The sequence below is a fragment of the Fukomys damarensis genome, unplaced genomic scaffold (genome assembly GCF_012274545.1).
Source record: "Fukomys damarensis isolate Sample0158 unplaced genomic scaffold, DMR_v1.0_HiC HiC_scaffold_4, whole genome shotgun sequence".
Taxonomy (NCBI): domain Eukaryota; kingdom Metazoa; phylum Chordata; class Mammalia; order Rodentia; family Bathyergidae; genus Fukomys; species Fukomys damarensis.
The window spans coordinates 3,148,503-3,174,486 of NW_022900916.1; the positions used below are offsets into that span (position 1 = coordinate 3,148,503).

A 25,984-nucleotide genomic window follows, 5' to 3' on the forward strand; every position below is an offset into this window, starting at 1 on the left:
AATCGAAATAAAGTCTTTGTAAACAGGGAAGGGTAGAGGGGGTGAAGGGAGGGTAGGGGTATGGGGGGAAAGTGAGAACCAAGATCTTTCACGTAAAGATTCAAGAACTCAATGATGAATATAACTGTACTGTATACTGAAAAAGTACCAACAAATGCAATTAAAAATACTGATTTACAAATAGTTGACTGCAGACATAAATGAGGTCTGTTTTGTTGTGTACTTTTACCATAAACCCCTCCATTTGTGTGTTTGTCTCTGCCTTGTGGCCCTTTGCACTGAGCTCCATCCCCAAGCTTTTTAAATTAACTAATTAATTAAATTATCCTTTCATTTTTAAATTTTGAGACAGGTTCTCGCTAAGTCACTAAGTTGCCTAGGCTGGGCTGGAACTTGCAAACCTCCTGCCTCAGCCTCCCAGAGTGGCGGGATGGAAGGTGTGGGGCTCTCTGCCTGGAGTGTCTCTTATTTTCAGAACACATCTTAACAGACTGCTGAGCCCCTAGTATGCTGTTTCAAAGGGCGGCTGCCATCTCTAAAAATCCTCTTTCACCTTCTTAGCTGAAGGTGTTTCCAGGTAAAAATACATGGAAGCTGAATAATCGCTGAACAAAAGGAAGGTGAAATACCACGTCCAGTGGTCATGAAGGAGCAGGGAACAAATGCCAGTTGACTTCTCATGTCCTACAATTCTTATGCAGTGACCAGCCGGGCGATCGGCAGGACTGGCAGCAGTGTCAGAGTCAGCGAGCTCCAGCTCTCCTCTGCAGGGCTGCCCTGCTGGCTTCCGGGGCGGGCGTGCTCTCTTCATCAGGCCTGGGCTCTCTTCTCTCTCCTGGTTTCCCTGCTACTCCCCAGGTCTTCTGCTCTTCTGCCCTGGGACGTAGTTTGCTCTAGTAGGTGGGAGAAGAGACATACATTAGTATCTGCTGAGGTATAAGTAAGGTTTTCCAGCTCCATCCAGATTCAGGTATTTTACCATTTAAGTAGCATTTCATAAAAATATAAGGTCCTGCATGGAAATAGCACCCAAGAGATTACCTAGGGGGCCCGAGGCTCAGGGTCACAGCTTGGACAGTGTCTCCAACTGTATCTTTATGTGCACCCCACTTTTTCCTGTTGCCTTGTAGGACTACTTGTGAGTTAACTCCCCCCAAAAAAATAATTAAATTGCCTTCCCAAGATGAAAGAAAAAAAATCTCAAAAAAGTGGGAGCAGAGTTGGTCTGTCATAACATTTCAACAATTTTTTTCTAATGTTTGTACTCTTTTTAGAGCAGGCATTTTCAGCCTTAAAAAATAATTGAAATTCTAAATCTCTCAAAAGATTATTTTTTTCCAGACAGGAAAGCTTCTAAACTCTGCTAAAAAGCCATTCTTTGGTGTCTTGACAATAATTCTAAAAAACAGGGAACTCTAATTTCTCAGGCAAAAGGGCCTAAGTCTTCAAACCACTAGTTTGAAACTGTGCTTCATAAACTGAGTTGGAAATCTGGCAATTTTACAGACAGATTCTTCAGAATAAAAGTATTGTCCCAGGTGAATCTAAGTGACGCAGAATGTCTCAATGCAAGTACCCCTGCATGGGCTTTAGAAGTCGCAGGCTACATTTCCCTGTCAAAATGAACAACCCTGAATCACAGAGCGACTTACTGAGTCACAGGACTGCTCAGCAACTTCCCCTTCTCCTTCTTCCGTGCTGTGCTTCTTTCTTTGACTTTGGCTTTAACTTTGACTTTTTGCTGTGCTCTGAAACCTGAGTCTGTGGCCTCATTAGGAAAAGCAAAAGACAGGAAATGTACTTTTTTTTTTTTTTTTGCTTTAAATGATCTTTATAGAATCCTAGCAGACACATGGCGAACACCAGAAACATTTCTTTCCTGGTTGTGACTGCACAGCCCTGACAATTATTGGGGAATCCACTAGGAAGATGCAAATTCACAGGAAGCAACTCTGATCTACAGGACCATTTTCATTCCCCAGAAACCTACTGCTGTGAGATCTCAAAACGACGAGGCCCAGGCTCCCACAGTGGTAGGAATACTTTTTCCACTGCATCTCCTGGTCTGCTGGCTCTCTTCGCTCTCCATTCAGGGCCTCACAATCCATACGCTGGTCCATCTTTCATTCAGTGGACTGCTTGCTTGGAACCTTGCGGTAGAAGAAAGCTGCTGAGCTCTTGGCATGTGAGAAGCAGAGAGCAGGGGAGACCCTGAGATGAACGGGCGGGGCGCAGCAGAATCCCCGAAGCCACTCCGGCCCTCACCGACTTCCGGCGAGGCCACCTCTCCTCTAGCCCACTGAGCTAGGATGAGGTGAGCACCCCGGTCTCTGTAGAAGTCTCTAAACCCAGCCAGCAGACTCCCAAGCTTCACCGGCACCGATGCATTCTGTTGCTTAAGCCGAAGTAAGAAATTTGCCTAAAGATGACACAGCTGTTCCACTGAGTATGCGAAGCGAGGCAGGGATGCAGCCCCAAGGACCTAAGCATCATCACGGTGCTGCTCTGCTTTCTGTATCCAAGCCCTCGCATACTTAACAGATCGTTTTTTATGTTTCGGACACTGCGAGGGGTACGAGCACAATCATGCACGTGTTGCTGTGCCCCGAGCCCGTTCCGTCTCCCCTCTGACCCGAGACCCTGGGTTGGCGCCCTGCTGGCTTCCTGGATCCGCTCCCCGACACAGCCCTGAGACGGAGATGGGAAGCCCAACCTCAGCCTTCCTCCCGCCAGGCTGCCCTGATGCTCTGGGACCCCTGGAGCCAGAGTGTGTCTGGCTGGCAAAACGCAGTCCACACCATGACATTCTGTTGGTATAATTTTTAAATATATTTTATGTTTTTAATAGTTTTGTATTTACAGGAAAGTTATGGGGATACAGAGCTCCTATTTACCTCACACCCAAATTCCCCCTAGGAATCCTACGTCAGGGCTACATTTTTCCTAACTACAGACCCAGTATCGGTATTTGTTGGTAACTAAAGTCCACTCTTAGCTCCGATCTTGCTTGTTTTTACCCATTGCTCTTCTTCTGTCCCCAGTTTACATCCAGTACACCAAAGCACACAAACTCATCACGTCTCCTAAGGGTACTCTGAGCTGTACCACTTTCCCAGCTTCCTTTTTGAGTTTTTGATGACCTCAACAGCTTTGAGTAAAATAGTGGTTAAGTGTTTTGCTGACACCCAGTGGGGAGTTGTTTGAGATCTGTCACGATCTGTGTCTGTAGCACTGCCGTCTTCCCATGATGTCATGCGTGCATCTGGTCAGCCTGGCTTCTCACCATGGTTGCTGGCTAAGGCCCTGCCGGTCAGATTCCTCCACTATCAGTCCTTTTCCCTTTCTGCACTGTATGCTTTGCAGGAAGTTACTTGCGCAGCCCGCACTTACCAAGGGGAGAGTTACATTCCACTGTTGTGGGTTATACTCTGGAATAACTACAGACTGTTTGGGATTCTGTGTGAAAGACTTGTTTCTTTTCTGCAATTTCTTCATTCTTTCATTCCATTATATCAAGATAAATGTAGGGACATTGCTTTATACTTTGGGTGTAAATAATTTATAAATATTTATAATTAAGCACTCAATGCTTTTGTTGTTCATACTATTCCACCCACAGCCCATGTGGCCGCTGTGACAATTCTGTGTCCATCTGCCAAACCCCATCATGGTGAGCTATCTCTAGTGGTCGCTTCTCACTTTTGGTTACTACAAGACATCAAGTCGCATCTCCTGTGTTTCTGGAGCAGTCCAAGAATGAGTCTAAGAAGGGCTGGCTCTTTTATGGAACACTACAAGAAACCACAAGCTGAGTGCTAGATGTTCTGTCCACTCCAGAGATGCTGTTGCTTCTGTTTACCTTCACATTGAGCAAGGAGCACCTACATGTAGCTATCTGTGTATCTGCAGTTCTGTGTGTGAATCTGTCCATCTACACTAAGTAAGACACAAGTTTCTACTGATGTTTCGACTCCAGTGCATCATGAAGATCATGATCACATAGCCTTTTGCTCTGGTTTGCCTGCGAGCTGGGAAGTGTTCAGACCCTCAGGGAATGTGGAAAATTCATAGCACTGAAAGCCCACACTAGGAAAATAGAACCAGTTCAAATAAACAGCCTAACAATGAATCTTAGACTCCTAGAAAAACAAGAACAAGAAAAACCCAAAGCTCAAACAAGAGAGGAAATTATAAAGATTAGAGCAGAAATCAATGCAATGGAAACAAAGAAAACACACACAAAAAAATGAATCAAAGAGTTGTTTTTTTGAAAAAATAAATAAAATTGATAAACCCTTAGCAAACCTTATCAAACAAAGGAAAGAAAAAGGCTCAGATCCATGCAATCAGAAATGAAAAAGGTGAAGGCACAACAGATCCAACAGAAATCCAGAGGATCATTAATACCTACTTTGAGAACCTGTGCTCTAACAAAATGGAAAAAACAGAAGAAATGGACAGATTTCTAGATACTCATGAATTACCAAAGTTGAACGAAGAAGATAAAAGCAATTGAAACACCCCAATTACAATCAGTGAAATTAAAAATGTAATTAAAAACTTACCAACAAAGAAAAGCCCAGGTCCTGATGGATTCACTGCTGAATTTTACAAGACATTTAAAGAAGAACTATTGCCACTACTGTTTAAATTTTTCAATGAAATTGAAAGGGAAGCAATACTTCTAAATTCATTCCTGGAAGCAAGTATCACTTTGATTCCCAAACCAGGTAAAGACACAACTAAAAAAGAGAACTATAGGCCAATCTCCTTAATGAACATAGATGCAAAAATCCTAATAAGATATTTGCAAACAGAATACAGAGGATCATCAAGAAGATCATACATCCTGACCAAGTCGGATTTATTCCAGGGATGCAAGGATGGTTCAACATATGTAAATAAATAAATGTAATACACTATATTAACAAAGTCAAGGACAAAAACCACATGATCCTCTCGATAGATGCAGAAAAAGCATTTGACAAAATTCAACGCCCATTCATGATGAAAAACCTACAAAAAATTGGGATAGATGGTTGATATCTCAATTTAATAAAGGCTATCTATGAAAAACCAACAGCCAACATCATATTAAATGGCCAAAAACTGAAAACCTTCACATTAAAATCAGGAACAAGACAAGGATGCCCACTATCACCACTCCTCTTCAATATAGTTCTGGAAACATTAGCCATAGCATTTAGACAAGGGAAATCCCATCTTACCCAGAGGAAAAGTCTTCACAATCCAGCAGCTACTGGGAACTCGTGCTCATGCTGTCTCTTCCACTTGAAGAGTATTTAGCACTAACATAATGAGTGTTTAACCAAGTGTTAAAAATGAACATCTCTTTTACAATCGGGCTAGCATGAGAGTGTGTTTTATAGTCTTCCAAATTATCAGTGTCATTGATACATAAATGCTTTACTAAAAAGCAGTATAAAGTAGCACACACACATGCACACCCCCATTGCACAGATGACCGCATTAAATTTCATCTTTTGCATTCAGTAGATGTGTAACCAGGCCATACTCTATTCATCTCTTCACCAGTCGGTGGTCGTCCCTGCTGGGCTTTTATTTTTTATTTTATTTTATTATTTTCCTCATTGAGTTTATTGGTACATTTTAGGTACACAATACAGTTATATTCATTATTGGGATCTTGTACCTTTACATGACAGGTCTTGGTTCCCATTTTTCCCCCTTGTCCCTGCCCTCCCTTCAGCCCTGCTCCCCTCCCCCTTTACAAAAACTTCATTTCCATTTTTTCATTTTCTCATATTTTTTCTTTTCCCTTATTAGCTTTCCCCTACTCTTCTCACTTTCCCTATACCTTGAGCCCCTTTCTTCCTACCTGCTGGGCTTTTAAAGCTCGCTGAATTGTGATGCATGTAGGGTGTGTGCAGTGGAGAGAGCTCTTCCATCCTCGTCACCAGGCTTCCTCCATCGCCTGCATTTTCCAGAGCCACTGTATTTATGGAAACCAAGAAAGCAACATTGGTACAGAGTTATTTGCTAAACCACAGATTACAGAATTTTCTCCACCAAAGTCCATTTTCTTACCCAGCTCCCTGCAGTGATCCCACAATGGATTTCCTTCTTTGCTTTCCCAAAAATCCTCCCATCTGTAAGAATTCCTTGGTTTTTCCTTGTTGGTTATGACCTTGGAATTTATATCAACGCCTGTCAGGTGCTGCACAGAAGGTGAGGCTCCTGGGTGTATCTGCTGCTTGGTCACTTAGTCAAAATGCTACTAGCTGGGCGTCTTCACTGTAAAGTCACTGTTTTCCCCCTTTTGTGACTAGCAGATATGTTGGGGAGACACGCTGAAACTGTGCAAGTGTCCTTTTTCTTCTTTTACCTAGTAATTTCAGTGTCATTTGGCAGATTTTGCCCAAATCATTAATGTAGAGGTATCACAGTGATTCTTTGTTTGATGGGTTGTTCATTAAAGTCAAATAATGCAAACATAGAAAGTTCTCATTTTATGCAAACTCTTTTATGTTATTAACAGTGCCCATTGTTTATTGAAAGTTTACTATGTGTCAGGCATTGTCCTACATATTTTATTTGTATGTCTTTGTGTCATTATCACAATGGCTTTGTGTGGAAAATACTTTTGAAATCAAAATTTTATAGAAGAAAAAGTGAGATATAGACTAGCCAAACAATAAGACCTTGGAAAGTCTTTCAGCCACGAACATGGGAAGGTATGTTGGGAATGTTCTAAGTCAGGATTTTAGAACAAAGGGGAATTGAAAAATGCATGCGGCATCTGCAGCATTCTTCCTGAGAATATATAGTCTAGAGCTAGTCATAGGAAAATATCATGTTAACTTGATGTGAGGATTAACCGATGTATTCCAAAAAACCACAAATGGCACAATTCACAACCCTGTCACACTAAGGGGCTGCTAATGGTTCCTCATGATATAAACGCAGGAAGCCTATAGAACGCAGAGATCTCTCCTTTCAGAGCTCCATATTTTAAAGAAGTTTAAAAATAGTGTAAATGTGCAACTGCATTTAGTCACTGAAGTTAGTAAAGCAATTCAATTTTAAGAAGGATAGTATAAAAGGCAGGTAGTTCAGGCACAAAAAGGACTTCTGAGATAAGACCTTGTATAGGATAACCTGAGTGACCATATAGGAATCTCAGTGTGGTGTAGAACTTAACCGTCAGTACCTAAACCCATCCTATCCATTCTGCACAATGAAGCCACATCTTCTAGTTTATCAAAAGGTGTGCGAGGCAGCAAGGCATGTGGTTCTGGGAAGGAAGAGATGACTGCATAGTTAAACTGAGTCTTAGACTGCAAATGCTGCGGCTCCACGGAGCCTTCCCTTGCTTCCCAGGAATTTAAAGCTGACAGACCCACCGTCTGGCAGTCCTCAGGGCGTTCACCCCATCCCTCTCATTCCCGGGATTCAGAGCTCCTTGAGTTTGCTACAGCTGAAGATCTCAGGCAGCGACAAGGGAGTTCAGCGCCCCGGCCCCTCCTCCTCTTCACAGGCCCCTCCTGTGAGCACGGACTCTGGCTCTCAGGCCTTGCCCGAAATGTGTTTCCCTCTGGAGGTTCTGATCATCACCACGGGGAAGACATCACTTTCCCTATACCTTGAGCCCCTTTCTTCCTACCTGCTGGGCTTTTAAAGCTCGCTGAATTGTGATGCATGTAGGGTGTGTGCAGTGGAGAGAGCTCTTCCATCCTCGTCACCAGGCTTCCTCCATCGCCTGCATTTTCCAGAGCCACTGTATTTATGGAAACCAAGAAAGCAACATTGGTACAGAGTTATTTGCTAAACCACAGATTACAGAATTTTCTCCACCAAAGTCCATTTTCTTACCCAGCTCCCTGCAGTGATCCCACAATGGATTTCCTTCTTTGCTTTCCCAAAAATCCTCCCATCTGTAAGAATTCCTTGGTTTTTCCTTGTTGGTTATGACCTTGGAATTTATATCAACGCCTGTCAGGTGCTGCACAGAAGGTGAGGCTCCTGGGTGTATCTGCTGCTTGGTCACTTAGTCAAAATGCTACTAGCTGGGCGTCTTCACTGTAAAGTCACTGTTTTCCCCCTTTTGTGACTAGCAGATATGTTGGGGAGATACGCTGAAACTGTGCAAGTGTCCTTTTTCTTCTTTTACCTAGTAATTTCAGTGTCATTTGGCAGATTTTGCCCAAATCATTAATGTAGAGGTATCACAGTGATTCTTTGTTTGATGGGTTGTTCATTAAAGTCAAATAATGCAAACATAGAAAGTTCTCATTTTATGCAAACTCTTTTATGTTATTAACAGTGCCCATTGTTTATTGAAAGTTTACTATGTGTCAGGCATTGTCCTACATATTTTATTTGTATGTCTTTGTGTCATTATCACAATGGCTTTGTGTGGAAAATACTTTTGAAATCAAAATTTTATAGAAGAAAAAGTGAGATATAGACTAGCCAAACAATAAGACCTTGGAAAGTCTTTCAGCCACGAACATGGGAAGGTATGTTGGGAATGTTCTAAGTCAGGATTTTAGAACAAAGGGGAATTGAAAAATGCATGCGGCATCTGCAGCATTCTTCCTGAGAATATATAGTCTAGAGCTAGTCATAGGAAAATATCATGTTAACTTGATGTGAGGATTAACCGATGTATTCCAAAAAACCACAAATGGCACAATTCACAACCCTGTCACACTAAGGGGCTGCTAATGGTTCCTCATGATATAAACGCAGGAAGCCTATAGAACGCAGAGATCTCTCCTTTCAGAGCTCCATATTTTAAAGAAGTTTAAAAATAGTGTAAATGTGCAACTGCATTTAGTCACTGAAGTTAGTAAAGCAATTCAATTTTAAGAAGGATAGTATAAAAGGCAGGTAGTTCAGGCACAAAAAGGACTTCTGAGATAAGACCTTGTATAGGATAACCTGAGTGACCATATAGGAATCTCAGTGTGGTGTAGAACTTAACCGTCAGTACCTAAACCCATCCTATCCATTCTGCACAATGAAGCCACATCTTCTAGTTTATCAAAAGGTGTGCGAGGCAGCAAGGCATGTGGTTCTGGGAAGGAAGAGATGACTGCATAGTTAAACTGAGTCTTAGACTGCAAATGCTGCGGCTCCACGGAGCCTTCCCTTGCTTCCCAGGAATTTAAAGCTGACAGACCCACCGTCTGGCAGTCCTCAGGGCGTTCACCCCATCCCTCTCATTCCCGGGATTCAGAGCTCCTTGAGTTTGCTACAGCTGAAGATCTCAGGCAGCGACAAGGGAGTTCAGCGCCCCGGCCCCTCCTCCTCTTCACAGGCCCCTCCTGTGAGCACGGACTCTGGCTCTCAGGCCTTGCCCGAAATGTGTTTCCCTCTGGAGGTTCTGATCATCACCACGGGGAAGACAGTGCCCCTCTGGGAACACGTTCCCCTATAACCGTCTGTTCTAATATCGCAATAATTCATCTTTCTATTTTGAGCCTTTGCACCTTATGACCTAGCTTCTGCTTCCAACCCTGAAAAAATGCTTTGGCAAGAAAATACTTCTGTATCTATCCTCTTGCTTAGAATAAAAGAGTGGAGGAAACCACAGGAAATAGAAATCTCCAAAATTTGTCTTTCTAAAATTATCTTCCCACAGTTGCTTCAAGAGAGAAGAAAAAGGCAGCACTACCCCCAGTGCTTGTCTCTGAAGCGCTGATACATGCTCAGAGGAGAGGAGGAAGATTCTAAAATAACTGCACCCTGACTAGCCTGGACAGTCTGAGGGGAGGTGACAGGGTTCTACCATGTTCTATCCTCCCAAGCAACAGCCTTGCGTGAAGTTGAGAGACAAATGAACAGCTGTGGGACACAGTGAGGGAAGGCAAAATTTTAGGAGTTTAACGGTGAATATGCCGTGCCTACATCTCCAGCCACAGACAAAAAGGAAGTGAGTTGTAATATTCCAAGGCATCATGGGAACTTTTCCGCATTTATCAGAAGAGGCATATTATCATTCAGTTTCACGCACGACCTAGTCTTGTAGCAACAGGTACCTTGTTAATCTGTCATTTATTCATTCAACTATCCTTAGATTCATAAAATATTAATAGCCATCCATTGTTCTAAGTATGAGAGGAATCAATGAACAGCACAGAAAAAGGAAACTCCTGCTATAATGTAGCATACATTCTAGTTGAGATAAAAAATACATAAAATAGATGGTACACCAGAGGCAGGTAAGTGAACAAAAATAAGATGATGGAGGACAATAAGGACTACTAGTGTGGCGAGGGGTTAGGTTCCGAAGAGCCTGTTCGTGAGAGGCCTCACGGGAAAGCTGACACTGAAGCCAAGAAAGGCGCAGCAAGCCCTATAGGGAGGGGCGTGGACACAGAGGTGAGAATGCTCCTGGCACAAGGAATGGCAAGGACAACACCCCGATGTGGAAGCTTGACCGGTCTGAAGAACAAGTTGGCAATGTGGCTGGAGCCAGAGTCCCAGGAGATGGGGTGGCTGGAGGAGGTCACACTGGCGCTGCAGGTCTTGGCCAAGCCTGGCTCTTCCTTTGACAGAGGAAGCCCTTAGAACATCTGAGGTGGACGAGTGACAGGATTCGAGGGCGTCACTCTGCACCTCGCTGTGTGGAGCAGGCTGATGGCCTGCAAGAGGAGGCGCTGCAGACCAGACGGACACCTGCTGCGGTTTTCAGTCCAGAGGAGATCAAACAGCCATGCAGTGCAGGGTCAGAGGTGAGAGGTGTTTAGATTCCTGATGAATTTTGAAGAAAGGGACAAAAGGATTGGATACCACAATTAAGAGGAAGCAACGTTAAAGAGGATGCTAAGTTCTCTGATTTTAGCTTCTGGAGGCATAGAGTTATCACTAAATGAGATGTAGAGAGGGGTCAATAGGTGTGCTGTCAGAAGTGGAGCTCTGTACCTGTGGGCGTGATGTTTTGATACAGCTATTGGATACCATGTGGACTGGACATTTAAATCAGAAAATTCAACTCAGCTACAAAGGGTAGAAGGGAAATGGGCTACAGCTGGCAGGAGAAATGCAGTCAAAAAAAGATTTTTAGAAAAACATACTGAGAATAGAAACATCCTCATCTCTGACCAGAAAGACACACTAGAGAGGAAATATGATGGTGTTGAATCTTTGATTTAAGCTGTTGGGTCTCAGAACTAGGCTATTTGTCAGTGAGTATAAAGTTCTTTCCATGGAAAGTAATTTGGTGGAATAAAGAAAGCATAGATTATAGTTGATTTATTTTATAAGCACTTTGCTAAAGGAATTATTCCATACTTATTTGATTCACAGCATTTCAATCTAGCACGTGATATTTGCCACGAGTGGCTCAGAGCTGGTACAAGAGTGAGCAGGAACGGTGTCCCGAAGGTGACACACTGGGAAAGGTCCATGAGCTTGAGCAGGATGAGGACAGACTGGAATTGTGGTGAGAATACAAGTGTGGGGAAATATCTGAGCCCTCACAAAGACAAAAGGTAATGTGGGACAAATCTTGGCAGGAAGATGAAGGTCCATGTAAGGAGCAATGGGAAAAACAAGTGAGGAAGGGCATAATTGTGCCAGAGCTAAGGGTCTGCAGAACTTAGTAACATCCGGGAAAGGAGGGAATCTCAGCGGACTCACACAGGGCTGGCTTGGGCCAGATTTTTTGAAACAATATAAAAATGTAAAGTGAGCTTAGAAGGTTAAAATGGAACTTTATTTTAATATCAAATTTGTAGTGAGCTGATGATAGGTTGATCTTTCATAGTATCTATAAGCGGTTTAAAAATATCACTAACTTCTTCCAAATGTTTGATTCAAGCTTTTGGACCTCGAGAATGTATGCACTCCAGAGGCATAGTTTGTAAAAGAAGGCAAACCAATATTCAATGTTGACCTCAAACAGATTTCTAGAAAAGGAATAGTTACAGGAAAAGTCAGTTCACAGATGACACTTTAGAAATTATTTGAAGTAGGGACTATCCTTTGTGGCTACTAGAAAAAATTCACAACAAAAATCCCCCAGACATGAATTTAAGAGGAAGATTTGCTCCTTTCGTATTTCCATCGCTATTATTCTACCTAGGCAATCGTTAATTGCAACTCTGACACATGCAGGTGCAGAGGAAGTTCAGTCTGTCACTGATTATAATTTAGAAACACAAACTAATGGGCCTCGGAGGAAAATCAGTAATGGGAATCAGAGAAGATGCAAAGAAGAAAATGTGGTTAAAATTTAGTTTATTACACATTTGTCCCCATCACTAAAAACATAGAGTTAAATTTTCAGATCTGAAATTAGTTCTAAACCTGTGAGCCGGAGCTAGATGTGGTGATTATGTGTCCTCTCTTGATGAGAAGTGGACACTATCTGAGTCAAGCCCAGGATGTCTACACGAGGCAGGAAGAGCCCACTGTTTAAGAAGCCAGGAGGAGCTTTAAAGAAAGTAGCTCCTACATGACAACAGCTGATTGTTGCCAACCCAGAAAGAACGCAGTACTTCAATTTTTCACTTTTCAAAAGAGTAAGAAGTCTAAATTTTAAATTGAAATTTCCCAATTAAAACAATAGAACATAAAAAGTACTGGAGGGGTGAGATACAAAACCCATCTATGTGGCGCGCTGAGTCCTCAAGTGGCTGGATTGTCATCTCTGGTCACTTTGGGGAGAGGCCCTGAATGTGTAATCACCCTCTCAGGCAGACCTATGCCTGGATAAGAATTGCTAAAGCTTTCCAAATGTTCTTGTCCAAATGCATTTCTTGAGATAAATCAGTTCCCCCCTAACTCAAGGATTTGTTTAACTTTCCATTTTTGTTTCTAAGTTGATTTTGATTTTGCCTTAATATTTTCTCTGCCTATCATAATCAATGTTCTAAGAAGTGTGGTGGTTTAGAACCAAGGAGCCCCAAGAGTCTCATGCATTCAGGTGGGAGGAGGAGGGGGGTCTAAGGATGTGATCTACAAGTGTCTCTGGCTCCTTCTCTTCCTGCTTCTTTGCTGCCACGACTGAGCAGCTCTCCTCCTTCCCATGTTCCTATTTCTGCACTGGAGCCAGACCTCATGGACTGGATCCACTGAAACCATGAGCCACAAGCAAATACTCTTCAAACTGCAGATGTCACACATTTGTCCCAGGGCTGGGAAAGCTGACTAATACCAAAACTAACAAGAACACAGTATTTTCAGGTAGCACAAAGGAGTTGTAAATTATTTTGATAGCCTATCTTCATGTTTAAGGAAACACTGAAATTTATCAGGGTGTTACAAATATTTCTAAATTCCTTTCCACATTCAGCTGTTCCATGACACCCAGAAAAGATCATCCAATAAGGAACTCAGCAGAAAGAGCTCTGGCCCAGGCTTAGAAACTGAATTGCAAATATACCTGCACTATATCTAAATGTGTGCCCTGTCTAAGTGCTTATACATTCCTCATGCCAATAGCACCCCATGGTATTCTTTCCTTATGGGTTTAGAGTGTGCCACAGAATTTGAATGCATGTTGGAGTGTCATCTTTACAGTGCCTAAGGTAGACGCTGAAGAGTCCTTATCCAGTTTGTACCTCCAAAACCAGTCTGTACAGCATCTACTTTTCCATTAGCTCTTTCTCATTTTCCTGAACTAGTTCAGGTTTCATTATTTTTATTCATTGTCTCCAACTTTAATGTGCACATCCATTATGTGGGGATTTCGGTAAAGTCCAGATTCTGATGCAGATGAACTGAGGTCAGGCCTGAGAGCCTTGTCTTCTACAAACGCTTAGGACCTCCAGGATCAGTCTGGTCCCTCCTACTGCTTATACTTTCTTTATTTCATTCTCTTCTGCTTCTTGCCCAATTCTTCTCATGAAATATTCCAAACCTGAGCTACATTTCAGCTCTCCTCAACCAACCTTAAATCTCTGCATAAGATGTCTCTTTTTCACAAAAATAGTAGAAATTCATAGAGATCTAGGGTGAAATCATCTTCCTTTAGCCATAACTTGCTTTGCTCTCAACTTTCATCTAAAGGTACTAGTGGAGCAGTTCAGGTCATTTTAATATTAGAAACAGAAAGTTTTAGATTGCTGGAGAAAACACACCCATCACCTGTAACTTAAAAGAGGATTTATTTGGCTTACAGTTTCCAGTGTGTTCAGTTCCTACTCAGCTGACTCTAAGGCAGAAATACATGAAACAAGGGCCTGGTGGAGGACAACAGCTCATATCTTGCCAGTCAGGAAGTAGAGAAAAGGGAGAAGCAGCAGACAAAAATATACCCTTCTAGGTCACGCCCCACCAGGGCCCAGCTCCAACCAGCCCCGCCTCCTGACAACACATTCAGCAGATCAAGCCATCCATGAATTTGTCCACTGATGGGAGCAGCACCCCCATAGCCAAGTCACCTTTAAAATCAGGAGACTTTGGGGGAACATATTAGACCTCAACTGTAATACCCTGCAAACTTAAAGAAGGAAGTGATCATCTTCTGCGCTACCCTCAACCTCTATCCCTCCGCTCTCCCAGCTATTGGAGAAACTCATGGCAGACTCAAGGCAGTTTGCAGACTTAGGCTTGTACTTCACTTCTCCTCACCCAAGAAGGCTGCTGAAAGTTCAGATTTTTGTGGATCAGGAAATAGTACTGCAAAAGCAGTTCTCTTTTTCCCTTCTCCCTGAGTTCAGGTCTGGAATTACCTCTCTGTACTGTCAGCTCTTTGAGAACCTTTGTATTCATTAAAATGTAATTTATCTGTCTTAATTATTTTCAACAAGGCAACTTGTTCCAACAACCCACCTTTGCAGCCTCAGAAAGAATATGTCTGTAAACATTTGTTAATGATAGTCTTTTCCCCACTCACAGGACACAAGCTCTATGTGGGCAGTGGAGGAAGTCTCTTATAGCCTACTGTAACTAGGGTCAGCGCACAGCAGGTGCTTGGAATGGCTGCTTCATGAAGGGAATTTGTCTTGCTGAGCAGAACCAGGAGATTGTCCCTGGAAGGTAAGGTAGGCAGGCAAGATAGAGTCCCCAAGACTGACTTCCTGGCCACCTAGAGCAAAGTGGGAAGCTGTAAGGTATGGCCATGCTTCTGGCACTGGATGGTTCATATTTCTTCACCGCACATTTGAGAATGGGCTGAAACATATAAGATGACTAGAAAGAAATGATAATTGTCCTTAAAAAGAGCCTACCCTCTATGAAATATCTCTCAAATAGTTTGCCTTTCAGTATTTTACTATCTACAATTAAAAATAGCTACTGCTTTCTGGCAAGGATTGTAAGAAAATCATTAAAAGATCATGACCATCTATCTTGGACTGTCATTTATTAGATAGATACATTTACTTTTTCTCTTTGAGAAGTTCAAGTTTTAAATTGTCTTTGGTCTTATGAGATGGATGATGAGAATGAAATGTGTGAAAAATTAAACTTCTCCAGTGGTAAGTGTAAATGATTCAGGAGTTATGCTGCAGACCGGTTCATTCATTAATTCAGTTTAACCATTTGTAAAACAGACCAGTAATGGTGACTGCAGTAGGGCTTGGCTGTCAGTTTTCAAAACGTTTAGGCCCCTGTAAAGAAGGCCCTTAGAGAACACAAAGCACTGTTATTACAGGCAGGTTATGGAGCAGCTGTCAACAGCAGCCACTGATCTTTTCATGTGAGCAATAGGTTCAGTGGGGGAAGGCACAGGAGCCTCAGGCAGAATTACACAAAATCCTTTCCATTCTAGGCTTACTCATCAATAATTAACCTGGCAAATCTTGAGTTTGCTTTGAGTAAAAGGAACCATTCCCCATAAGCCTCTTGAAATGGTGAAGAATATAATTCTTATCTATGACTTGTGGAAAAGACAGCTAGCCTGAAATGAAATAAAGTATGATAAATAGATGATGGTAAAGATAACTTCTTATCAATATATCTCATAAAATCAGAATAGCATTCTAAAAGTTTTTGATGTTTTCATCTCTTTGGCTGCAAGAACATTTAGACATATAAAATATTAACATAACTGTGACGATGATCTTTGGTATGCTTGTTCAAGAAAGCACATACATTTCCAAAATACATACTTGATATATTCTCCAACCTCTGAAAGGGGCCAGCAGAGGCACCACACTGAAGATGTGTTTGGTCTTTGCAGAACTGTCCTTTCCAATTAGAAATTGAAGTCATTTTATTGTAGGGAAGGAAATATTGGATTTTAGATTCGTGTGGAATCAAATTTAAATTCTACCTTGCTATTTACCAGTTACATGACCTGAAATTTAAAGAACCTTTCTGAATCTCTGTGAGCTTTTTATTTATAAAATGGACAAAAGTGTAGTTAAATGATGTGAATGTCAAAGGCTTGTTTGAGATAAAATACTTAGCACAGGGCCTTCATAACATATTAAATATAATATTTATGGGTTATGTTTGTATCATACTAGAATCCTGTCATCTAAATTAATACATCCCCTATGTGCCCCTTATATATGTTTTCTACAAAGTAACTGAGTGTAGCTTTGACATTAGTCAAGTTTTAATCTAAAGAATGGTCAACAAAAACTGCATTTCATGTTTGGGTTTGAGCATTCACTGTGTGCAGTAGACACTGAGAGAATTCTTAGAGAAGTTTTAACACTTTGCAACATTTCAGGAACTTAGTGCAGAAAATACTCAAGCAAATAAAGCTAGACCATATGTAAATAAAGGAAAAATGAATAATAATATTCTCAAATATAATTAGAGTAACAGTGGGCTTAAAATAAGTGAACAGGTTTTTAGCTTGGCCTAAAGAAATTCGTGGGTGGAAGAGGCTAGGAAACAACTCAGGCAGGAAGAGGAAGAGCAGAAACTGGAGCAGAAGTGAGAGAGCATGACATATTTGGGGACAGCGAGGGACCTGGACTTACCCATCTTGCCAGCTTAAATAAAAGGTGACTATTCTATTAAAGTTAGCTTCCTCTGAAAGGAAGCACCTCCCAATACTTTGCATTAAAGAAACACTGACTACTTTGTTTAAAAAAATCAAGAAACAAAGATCTACCATCTCATCTATAAAAGGAAGTGGTCACTCATCTCTCCATCCCTGGAATGGAGCACTCAGGACGCTTACCTTGTAAAGGGCGAAGGCTTATTTTGGTTCACAGCTGTGCAAGTTCCAGTCCACAAGCAATAGCCCTGGTTGCTTGTGGTTTGTGGAGAGGCAGAACATCGAGTGGTACAGCCAGACTTTTCTCCTTAGGAGGACCGGGGAAAGGTGAGTGGGGAGGGCCCATGGTCCTCCAATTCTTTTCAAGGATGTGTCCTGATAGTCTGCTGCCTTAGTCAACTTCGCACTTCTGGGACAAAATACCCAACAGACACAAATTAAAGGAGAGGTTTGCTCGGGCTCATGTGAATATAAACCATAACACCTGCTGACCCACTGGGCTCCAACTTTTACAGCTTCTGCCTCCTCCTGAGAAGTTCCACCCTGAGTACCGAGCCATCAGCATGTGGGTCCCTGGAGGACAATCAAGATCTAACCCATTGCAGGATGTGATTTTAGAAGAGGAAGGCAGAATTCCACACACCTTCCCCATATCAGTGAGCTCTGCCATTGCTGAGACACAATGCCCGACACATGCACGTGCGCACACACACACACACACACACACTTTAAAAAAGCTTTTTTGGGGGGCTCATAGTTTCAAGAGGATTCAGTCCATGATCAGCTGGCTGTAAGGTAGAAACAACATGCTGATGGGAGTAGCAGAGCAAAGACCCACCCAGACACAGTCCTGAGAGTGCTTCACCCATCCCTCCTGACAGATCCAAGCCAGTGACGCTCACCCTCCAACCTAAGTACCCGTCTCTCATCTATGGACTCAGCCAATGGCTCCTCCATCTTCAGCTCATGGAGCTGACAGAGTGGACCTGTCCACTTCACCCTTGTCAGTCTCACGCTAATTGTGAGATTAGGTGCACACACTAGAGCTCCTTTGTGCCTGGAAGTAACATGTTTTTATCAGATGAAGGCTGGTCACAAGGTCACATGTAGCTGTAAGACAAGTACTCACCAAAAAGAGGACACTACTGATGTTAGAGAAGTGTAAGCATCTTTCAGCTCAATATTGTAAACAAATAAATGTTCCAGATCCCATTTGTTTTATTAAACATGACATTCTCATGTATCCAAAAAGCCCTCTAGTTTTAGTTTATCAGATTTGTGTGAGCATTCGTGTTAACATTTTTTAGGAAGAGGCTATCATCTTTTTCAATTCTCCTCTTCAACATTCTATAATGAAGTGACTAATATCTCTTCTTTAGTCTTCAGGGCCACTCTAGCTTTGTCACACATTTTACAAAATGCAGTAGCCAGAACTATACCACATTCCAAATGCAGATACACTCCTATTTTGAACAAAGTAGATTGGTGCTTTCTACTTCTTTTCAAAAATAATTTCCGATGCTGCCATCTGCATTGTGAAGACTTCAAATACAGCTTCACAGGAAAGTCTAGAATGAATCCTACATGCTTTGGTCTTGTTTTGGGCTGTGCAATTTTGAGGTTAAAATCTGATTTCCTTTAAATGGGTTGGTTCTCAACCTAAGATGTTTATTACAATTATCTGAGGAGCTTTAAAAACGCTGCTGCTGCCTTCTTCCCTCAAGATTCTGAATTAATTTGTCTGACATAAGGCTCAAGTATTAACATTTTAAAAATCTATATATTCATGTAATATCTTGGGATTTTAAGCACTCTCATACAACTTTGTGCATTTTTCCGATTGTATCCTAATTTCTTGCTTGCATATAGACTTATACAAGATCAAAACTTCCCAACATTTTCTCCCATTAGCTTGGAATTAGCACATGGGAAAACTATGTGGCCCTCTGTACCCCGTGACACACTTTGCATTTCAGCACATATAACACAGATGGAAGCAAAGGTGTCTGATGCTCTCTGTCCTCCAGTTCCTGCATATGAACATGGCATCTACATTACCTGTTTGTCATGTATATCTGTGTCTGTTGTGTGTGGGATATAAAGGTCTGCAGTTTTCACTCCCCTCTCCTCTAACCCTATTCCCTCTCAAAGAATCCATGCATATATAGTTCAGAGTTCTCCAGAGAATCATAACCCATAGGGCCGGTATGCTCTACATCATAAGGAATTGGCTCACACAGTTTTGTGGCCGAGAAGTCCTATGATCTCCATTCTGTGAGCTATTGATCTAATTCAATCCTAGGGCAACAGAAGACCAAAGTTCCAGCTCAAGCTGGCAGGCAAAATACAGATGACTTCTAATTCTCTCTGCCTTCTATTCTATTTAGGTCTTCAATGGATGCAGGATATAGACCCATTATGGAAAGGATGATCTCCTTAGAAAATTCATTGATTTAAACACTAACTCCACATAGAAACACCCTCCCAGCACAGTCAGAGATGTGTTTAGTTGAGTATGTGGGCACTTTGACACACAAAGCTGACATCACAAGCCTTCAGGACCATAGCAGTGTGGACTTCTGGACGTTTTGAGGAGAGGAACAAAGCTGAGTTTTCCACTGTGTATTCTTTTTTTTTTTGGACCGGGGATTGAACTTGGGTCCTTGCACTTGCAAGGCAGGCCAATGGACTGCTGAGTTAAATCCCCGGCCCATCCAATGTGTATTCTATATAAAAAACCTAGAGTCCTCACTGATGACCACTGGACATAGCATCCCCTTGTAGATTTAGCTAATTTTGATTTCGAATTCTTACCACTGTCAATTCAAGCTGTTCTCTTTTTATTCTTTGGTGAAATCCTTGTCTAAATCCAAGGTGGTACTCTCAAAATATCTGAATTTCAAGCCAATGCCAGCCTTCATAAAACTAGTAACCTCTAGTTGCAGTGATTTCAGTTACTTTAGAATTTAATGTGAATGTTAACAGTGTTACTAGATATATATTAAAGTTACTGTGATATAATTTATAGCATATCATCTTTACTACACTGTCCACATATTTTTCAGTCTTTGACCCTTTCATCTAGGGTCAGTAATCTTCTGTAGGGTCTTGTATATTTAGTTATTTTTCTTATTGGTTTATTTTAGCTCACAGTTTGTAGAAGTTTCAGTCCCTAATTGGCTGGCTTCAAAGGAGAACATCATAGCAAAGGGATATTGCAGAGTAGAAACAGTCCATGGCAGGATAGGCAGGGAGCACCAAGTACAAGTAACAGAGAGCTTCCCTTTCCCTTTTATTCCATCCAGGATACAAACCTTTTGGGTGTTGTGACCACACTTAGGGTAAGGTCTCTGGGTCTAATTTAGTACCACACACTCTCAACCCTAGTAGGATACACACCAGAGCTTACCAGCTCAAAAAGCCTCACCCATGAGCATATAAGGCTATGGTAGACATCTAGATACAAGCCATGACAGACCTTAAGTGTCATTCTCCTCTGCAAGTACTTTCTCAGACAAATGTTTCCACACCTCTGGGAGAACTTCTCATGAATAAGCTTTTTGTTTCCTCAAATCACTTTTTTTTTTTGGTACTGGGGCTCGAACTCGGGTCCTTGTGCTTGCGAGGCAGGCCACTGAACCGCTGAGCTAAATCCCCAGCCCCTCAAATCACTTTTCACTTGGGTAGTGTTACATAATTTTAAAAGTATCTTCACATGTATTCTCATGTTGCAGCTTTTTATGGAACAAGCATGTAAAAACTGAAATAACAGCTACATGATTAAAACCCTAAATGAGGCAATTTAAAGTGAACAACTACTAATTTTTGTCATTCTGTTAGCATCACCACCATCGTCATTGTTTGTGATTCTGTGTCAACTGCACAGGTTGCTGTTCTAGCCTGGTTTGCTGATGTGCCTACAGCCATGGCGGCTCCACTGGGCCAGGAAGCTGTAAGGAATGCAGTTCCAGTCCAGGGTCATGGAGCTGCTGTTGCCTCCTGAAGGGAGTGTGGAGCCCCACTGTAGAAAGCAGCAGGCATGGGACATGAGGACTTGTGCTTCACTGCCCAATGTGTGGCACATCCTCTTCTTATTTAATTATCACAACCGCTCAGAGAGGTAGCAGGATTATTTCCTACCTTTTTACAGTTGATGAATCTCAAGATACGAAGTCAATGATATAACTACTCCATCTTAGATGGCAGAACTAGGATTTAAAATGAGGCATTGCCAATCAAAAATCATAAAGACTAAGATGTGTACACACATCCTCATTGTACAAAACTGGGTGCTAAAGCTCACTGATAAATTGGTAAATAAATGATGTTCAATCATCTATATTATATGACTTAATAGTTTTTCCAGTTTACAAAATAAATATTTGAAAGCACAAAGTCTGATCTTATTACTTAACATTTTAGATCTACCTCTCTATAGGAACAGATTTTAAATACTTTCTCACTTTAAATACTTTCTAAGAAAAAGTGATTTTCTTTTTATTCAAACTACAGAATTATTTTGGAATATGCATAAAAGGAAAAAAAGGAGATATTTCAGATCTCAGCAGTAAAAAAATATATCCACCAAAGTTTTCGCTAAAGCATTTTTCAAGATTTTGCCTCAAATTTGAGGAGCCCACACATAATTGACTGTAATCTCACTGCATTTCCTCCACCCTAGCTGCAAATCCCACTTTAAAGCACAGCCAGCGGAAATGGATGAGAGCAGCAATTCCAAGTAGCAGCCATCATGGAAAAGGAAGCGCTGGGCCATCAGCCACTGCAAGTTCTTGCTTCACTACATGAACATAACCTTTGCTCACTTCTACGAGATCAAGAACATTTTGGAAAAGACAGGTATATGAGCCTATATAATACAAACGATGCTGTCTATATTTCTATACACATGAATTTTATAGATTCATATATGCACAAATATGCATATATATTTTAAGCATAAAGGAAAAGAACTGTTTGAATTATATCGATCATCACATCATATGCAAACCCTGGTACAGTATTATACTGTCATTTCTTCCCTCCTTTTAAAAAGCTGTGATGGGGCATTTGTTACAAAAGATAGCATTTGGATTCACTACCATGCAGGTGGCCTTATTTTTGTAGTTATTTAAACATTAATTACTAGTATCAGTAATTTTATACTAGAAAGAAACCACACATTCACTTAGGAATATTGAAAATTACAGAAAAATTTTAAAAAGTATGAGTACCTCTTGTTCTCTGACTAAATACATATGGCCTTGGTTTGCTGATGAGTATGTTTTTTATCTGGAGCATTTTTATTTTGGTTTTTGCACATGATCTTGGCACTTTCTCCTCACTGGAACACAATGCCTGACATCCATGACTTAATGGAAGGGAGTTTTGTTTTCGCTCAGGTTTCAATCCATAGTTAGCTAGCTCCAAAGAGGAAGTAACTCAGCAGCAGTTCGGGTACAGGGAAAGCTGCTCACCTCACGGTGGCACTGAAGCAGAGAGAAGGGAGGAGCCAGGGAGGAACCAGAGAGGGAGACAAATCCTTCAGGTCATGTCCCCCAGGGACCTCTCTTCTGACCTTCTGCTGACAGTAAAGCAGCTATGTCATCTCTATAACTCAATCATCTTCCAAAAGCCCTGCCTAGGAGCACATGTGGCCTTTGGAAGATCTTGATCTAAACTGAGATACATCTTTAGGATTATATATATATATATATATATGTATATATATATAACTTTATGAAAATTTACCTCCTGTCAAATGGATACTTGTGAAATTTTCCTTTCATGAACTTTTAGAAAGTGTTATGCAAAATAACTACTTTCATAAAATACTGTCACCTAGTTGCCTACTTCTCCATTATTCTATATTGAAAGAGTAATGCTTATTTAAAGTTATTGTTATCAATACAAACTGCTGAAAATCTTTTCATGTTTTTATAACTGAAATGATTTTTTGGATGTATTTCCAGAATATGCCACAGATTAAAAATCTTTTTAAGGCTATTGATAAGTATTGCCAAATTACTTTCTAGATAGCCTGAATGTATTTGTGTTCTTAAATGTAATTTATGAAAGGGCCTGTTCTACTAGCATTATCATTACTTAGTTTTAGTGGGACATAATGGACATATACTAAATAACCAAATTCTTGGTTTATATCTTTCTAAGTAGAATTTAATGAATATATTCTTTTATTGTTAGTTAAATAGGCAAACTTAAAATATATGAATAGCTTAATTATAGATATATAAAAGTAATTATACATTTTCAATATTTTAGTTATTTTAATTGTAACTTTGAAGAATCCTTAATTTATTGAGATATTTCATCTTTAGATTTCATGATGTTTTGAATTCTGCAAGGATGTGGGTGGACTGAGCCACCCTGGTCCAAGATATATTCTTTAGTTATGTTGAGTTGTTAACTACCACATAAACATTGTGTGGTGGCTAAGTTCAATCATGCCACTTGGGAACTGCCTAAGTGATTAGTAAAGCACACTTCTGGGTGTGTCTGGCTAGGCCAGTGAGGTGTGGACTTAGGGTCTATATCTGTCCCTGGCCCCTTCCTCTCTGGCACCACTGTTTTGCTCTACTCCCCATCCACCATGAACTAAGCATCTTTTCTCCACCACACCTATCTGCCTCGATGCTTCTACCTTGGCCCCAGCTGAACTTGGACTGAATCACAACTGTGAGCCAAAATAAACCTTTCTCTCTCCATTATGGACTTTGGGCATTGCAGCCCAGTGATGGGCACTCTGTCTAATACTACTGGCTATTGTGTACAAATTAGAAACTACCTGGGAAAGTGAGACAAGAACTGAATGAAAGGAAATCTTTTGTTATAATTGTCACTTTCAATGGGTGTAAGGTATGGCTTAGTAGAAGTTTTCAGAAATTGATTCCTTTCACGGTCAGCCCATTAGGTGTAGTGAATCAGAGCTAAAGGATCCACTTGTTGAATTAAATCTAAATCAATTGAACAGTCAATAGAGCAAATACATAAAGAACAAAGAGTAACAAATATTTTGAAGACAGCATTATTAGTTTGTCTACAAAGTTTACTTTTTGGGGGTGAACATGGGGTAAATGGACCATACACTTGACTCCTTTTTTTGTCCTTGTCTTTTAATGTTGGAGAATTCACACATAAGGGATGTATCTGGACAGTATCCCAAGTACAAGCATGTTTAACTCCATACAGATACCTGGAGAAAAGAATACTATTTAAAATTCAGGGTTATAAAGGCCCTAAAGGCAAAATAATTGTAGTAAGTCAACAGGCACAATATTTCCCAAGGGCCATCACCCTCCTATCTCTTATTTGATGGTCCATTTACTTTTCCCACTGCACTACTCCTGATGATGTTTTTGATGATGTTTGCTTCTGGGGAGAGGAGGGAGGAGAAAGAAAATGTACATTTGTGAAGTGGACTATGCAATATTTTTTTATTGCACACTGCACATTATCACTCATTTCTTTCCCTATCATTTCCTTAGCTTTTTTCTATCTACAGTGGAAGATAACACAGAATTAACATTATATTTTCTCAGTTTAATCACTGTACTAAGGATAGTTTGAAGGGGTATTCACTATAGTTTGAAGCTTCTTGTATGTGAATATGGATACACACAAAACCCACATAGCATATAAGTCATCTATTTTTCTTCACATACACCTATGAATGCTATGGATCCCCCAGCTGCCCGGACCATGGACCAGATACATATCTGAATTATGATTCATGATGATGTATCTGACTGTGTTCTTCTTTGAAACAAACTGACTTCTGGAAGGCAGGAGCACATTTTATTTACCTCCAAATGTGGCCATCAGATATTAGGTTGCCCAAGCTTGATTTGTTTGTATGAAGTGGGAGTGTTCTTTATTGATATGAGTAACATCTGAAGCTTTGATTTGGGAAGTCATATCGCCATATGGCACCAGGGGATCAAAGTTTACTCAACATTTTCTGTAGTTTTTGAAGCAACTTCACCTGATGAGTAGCCATCTTGAAAAGCAGGAAAATAACCACAAATTGTTACATTTGCTACTTTCAAATTTTAAAACAAGCGGAAGGCACAATATCTGATATATAGATGTAATGCTCATTGAAAAAACTCAAGAAACTTACTTTCTGAGCAACTTATTAATTCGCATTCAATTATTAGCTTTGGGAAATCTTTAACGTCAACATTAAGTCCACAGCAAAGGAGGCAAGCAACACCAGGGTTACAGATCCAGTGCTGAGCTTGAACGTTCTCCGGAGGAAGCGGCCCTGGGCTCGGGGAGGGAGGGAGGGAGGTGCAGCGGGGTGTGCGGCACATTTAGGACTGCTGGACTAGTTACATCTGGGCTGCTAATCAGCTGTGTAGCTACTGTTTACCTTTCTTCATTTTCGTAATCTTGTCTACATATTAGAAAGAAAGAAAAAGGGTGGGGATGATAACACGTCTTCAGAGTACCACATCATTTTACTATTAATGTGGATTTCGCTGCGGTACCCCAGGGCACAGTTCCCTACAATCCCTCTCTGGAGTGGCCCAATTAGGGAACAACACGGCCCCTAAGCATCAATCCCCTCACCTGCTCACTGAAGCTTTATCATTTTCAGTACAGTAGTTTTCGTCTAATTAGTACTAACGAAAACAGACATTCTGAGCTTCTTTTGGGAAATGAGCCCCAAAGGTATGAGGGTCTTTCTTTCTTATTTTCAGTTGCCTGAGCCCCTTCCCACGATCTTTTAACCCCCCAATCCCCAAGGAGAAAGATCCAGAAATAAATTACAAATCCCAGGTGCCAAGGCGGAAGTCACACCCTGTCCTGTCCCGCCCTTCTCCCCTTAAACCCAAGACGCTAAGTGCAGACGAGGCAACCTGCGCCGGGCCTACAGCAGATGGAGCGCAGGCCCCGCAAGCCCCCGTAACCGGTGCTGAGCGTGGAGGGGACAGCGAGTGATTGTGCGGGAAGGGCGTGGGCGCACGCACCACCTGTTCGGGACGCGCACGCGCACCGCGAGAGCCGGCGAAGGACGTGTAGCGCGGGGATTACCTGTTCCGAGGCGCACGCGCACCGCGAGGGCCGACGGGA

The 25,984-nt window shown here is 41.3% G+C and overlaps 2 long non-coding RNA genes across 5 annotated transcripts; both read right to left on the minus strand.

Annotated features, from left to right (window-relative positions):
• Positions 1 to 360: 360 nt before the first annotated feature.
• On the minus strand, positions 361 to 25,984 carry LOC104870903. Of its 2 annotated transcripts, XR_782654.1 has the most exons (5): positions 25,946 to 25,984; positions 17,075 to 17,300; positions 7,646 to 7,759; positions 1,653 to 1,768; positions 361 to 893 (listed from the first exon to the last, which is right to left on the minus strand). It is a non-coding gene; the product is annotated as an uncharacterized LOC104870903 (long non-coding RNA). The 2 variants fall into 2 exon arrangements; XR_782656.1 differs by lacking the exons at positions 361 to 893; positions 1,653 to 1,768 and adding an exon at positions 5,799 to 5,839 and having other exon boundaries at positions 7,625 to 7,759.
• On the minus strand, positions 23,891 to 25,870 carry LOC104870901. Of its 3 annotated transcripts, none has more exons than XR_782653.1 (4): positions 25,771 to 25,870; positions 25,029 to 25,304; positions 24,712 to 24,905; positions 23,891 to 24,101 (listed from the first exon to the last, which is right to left on the minus strand). It is a non-coding gene; the product is annotated as an uncharacterized LOC104870901 (long non-coding RNA). The 3 variants fall into 3 exon arrangements; XR_782652.1 differs by having other exon boundaries at positions 25,481 to 25,870; XR_782651.1 differs by lacking the exon at positions 25,029 to 25,304 and having other exon boundaries at positions 23,920 to 24,101; positions 25,481 to 25,870.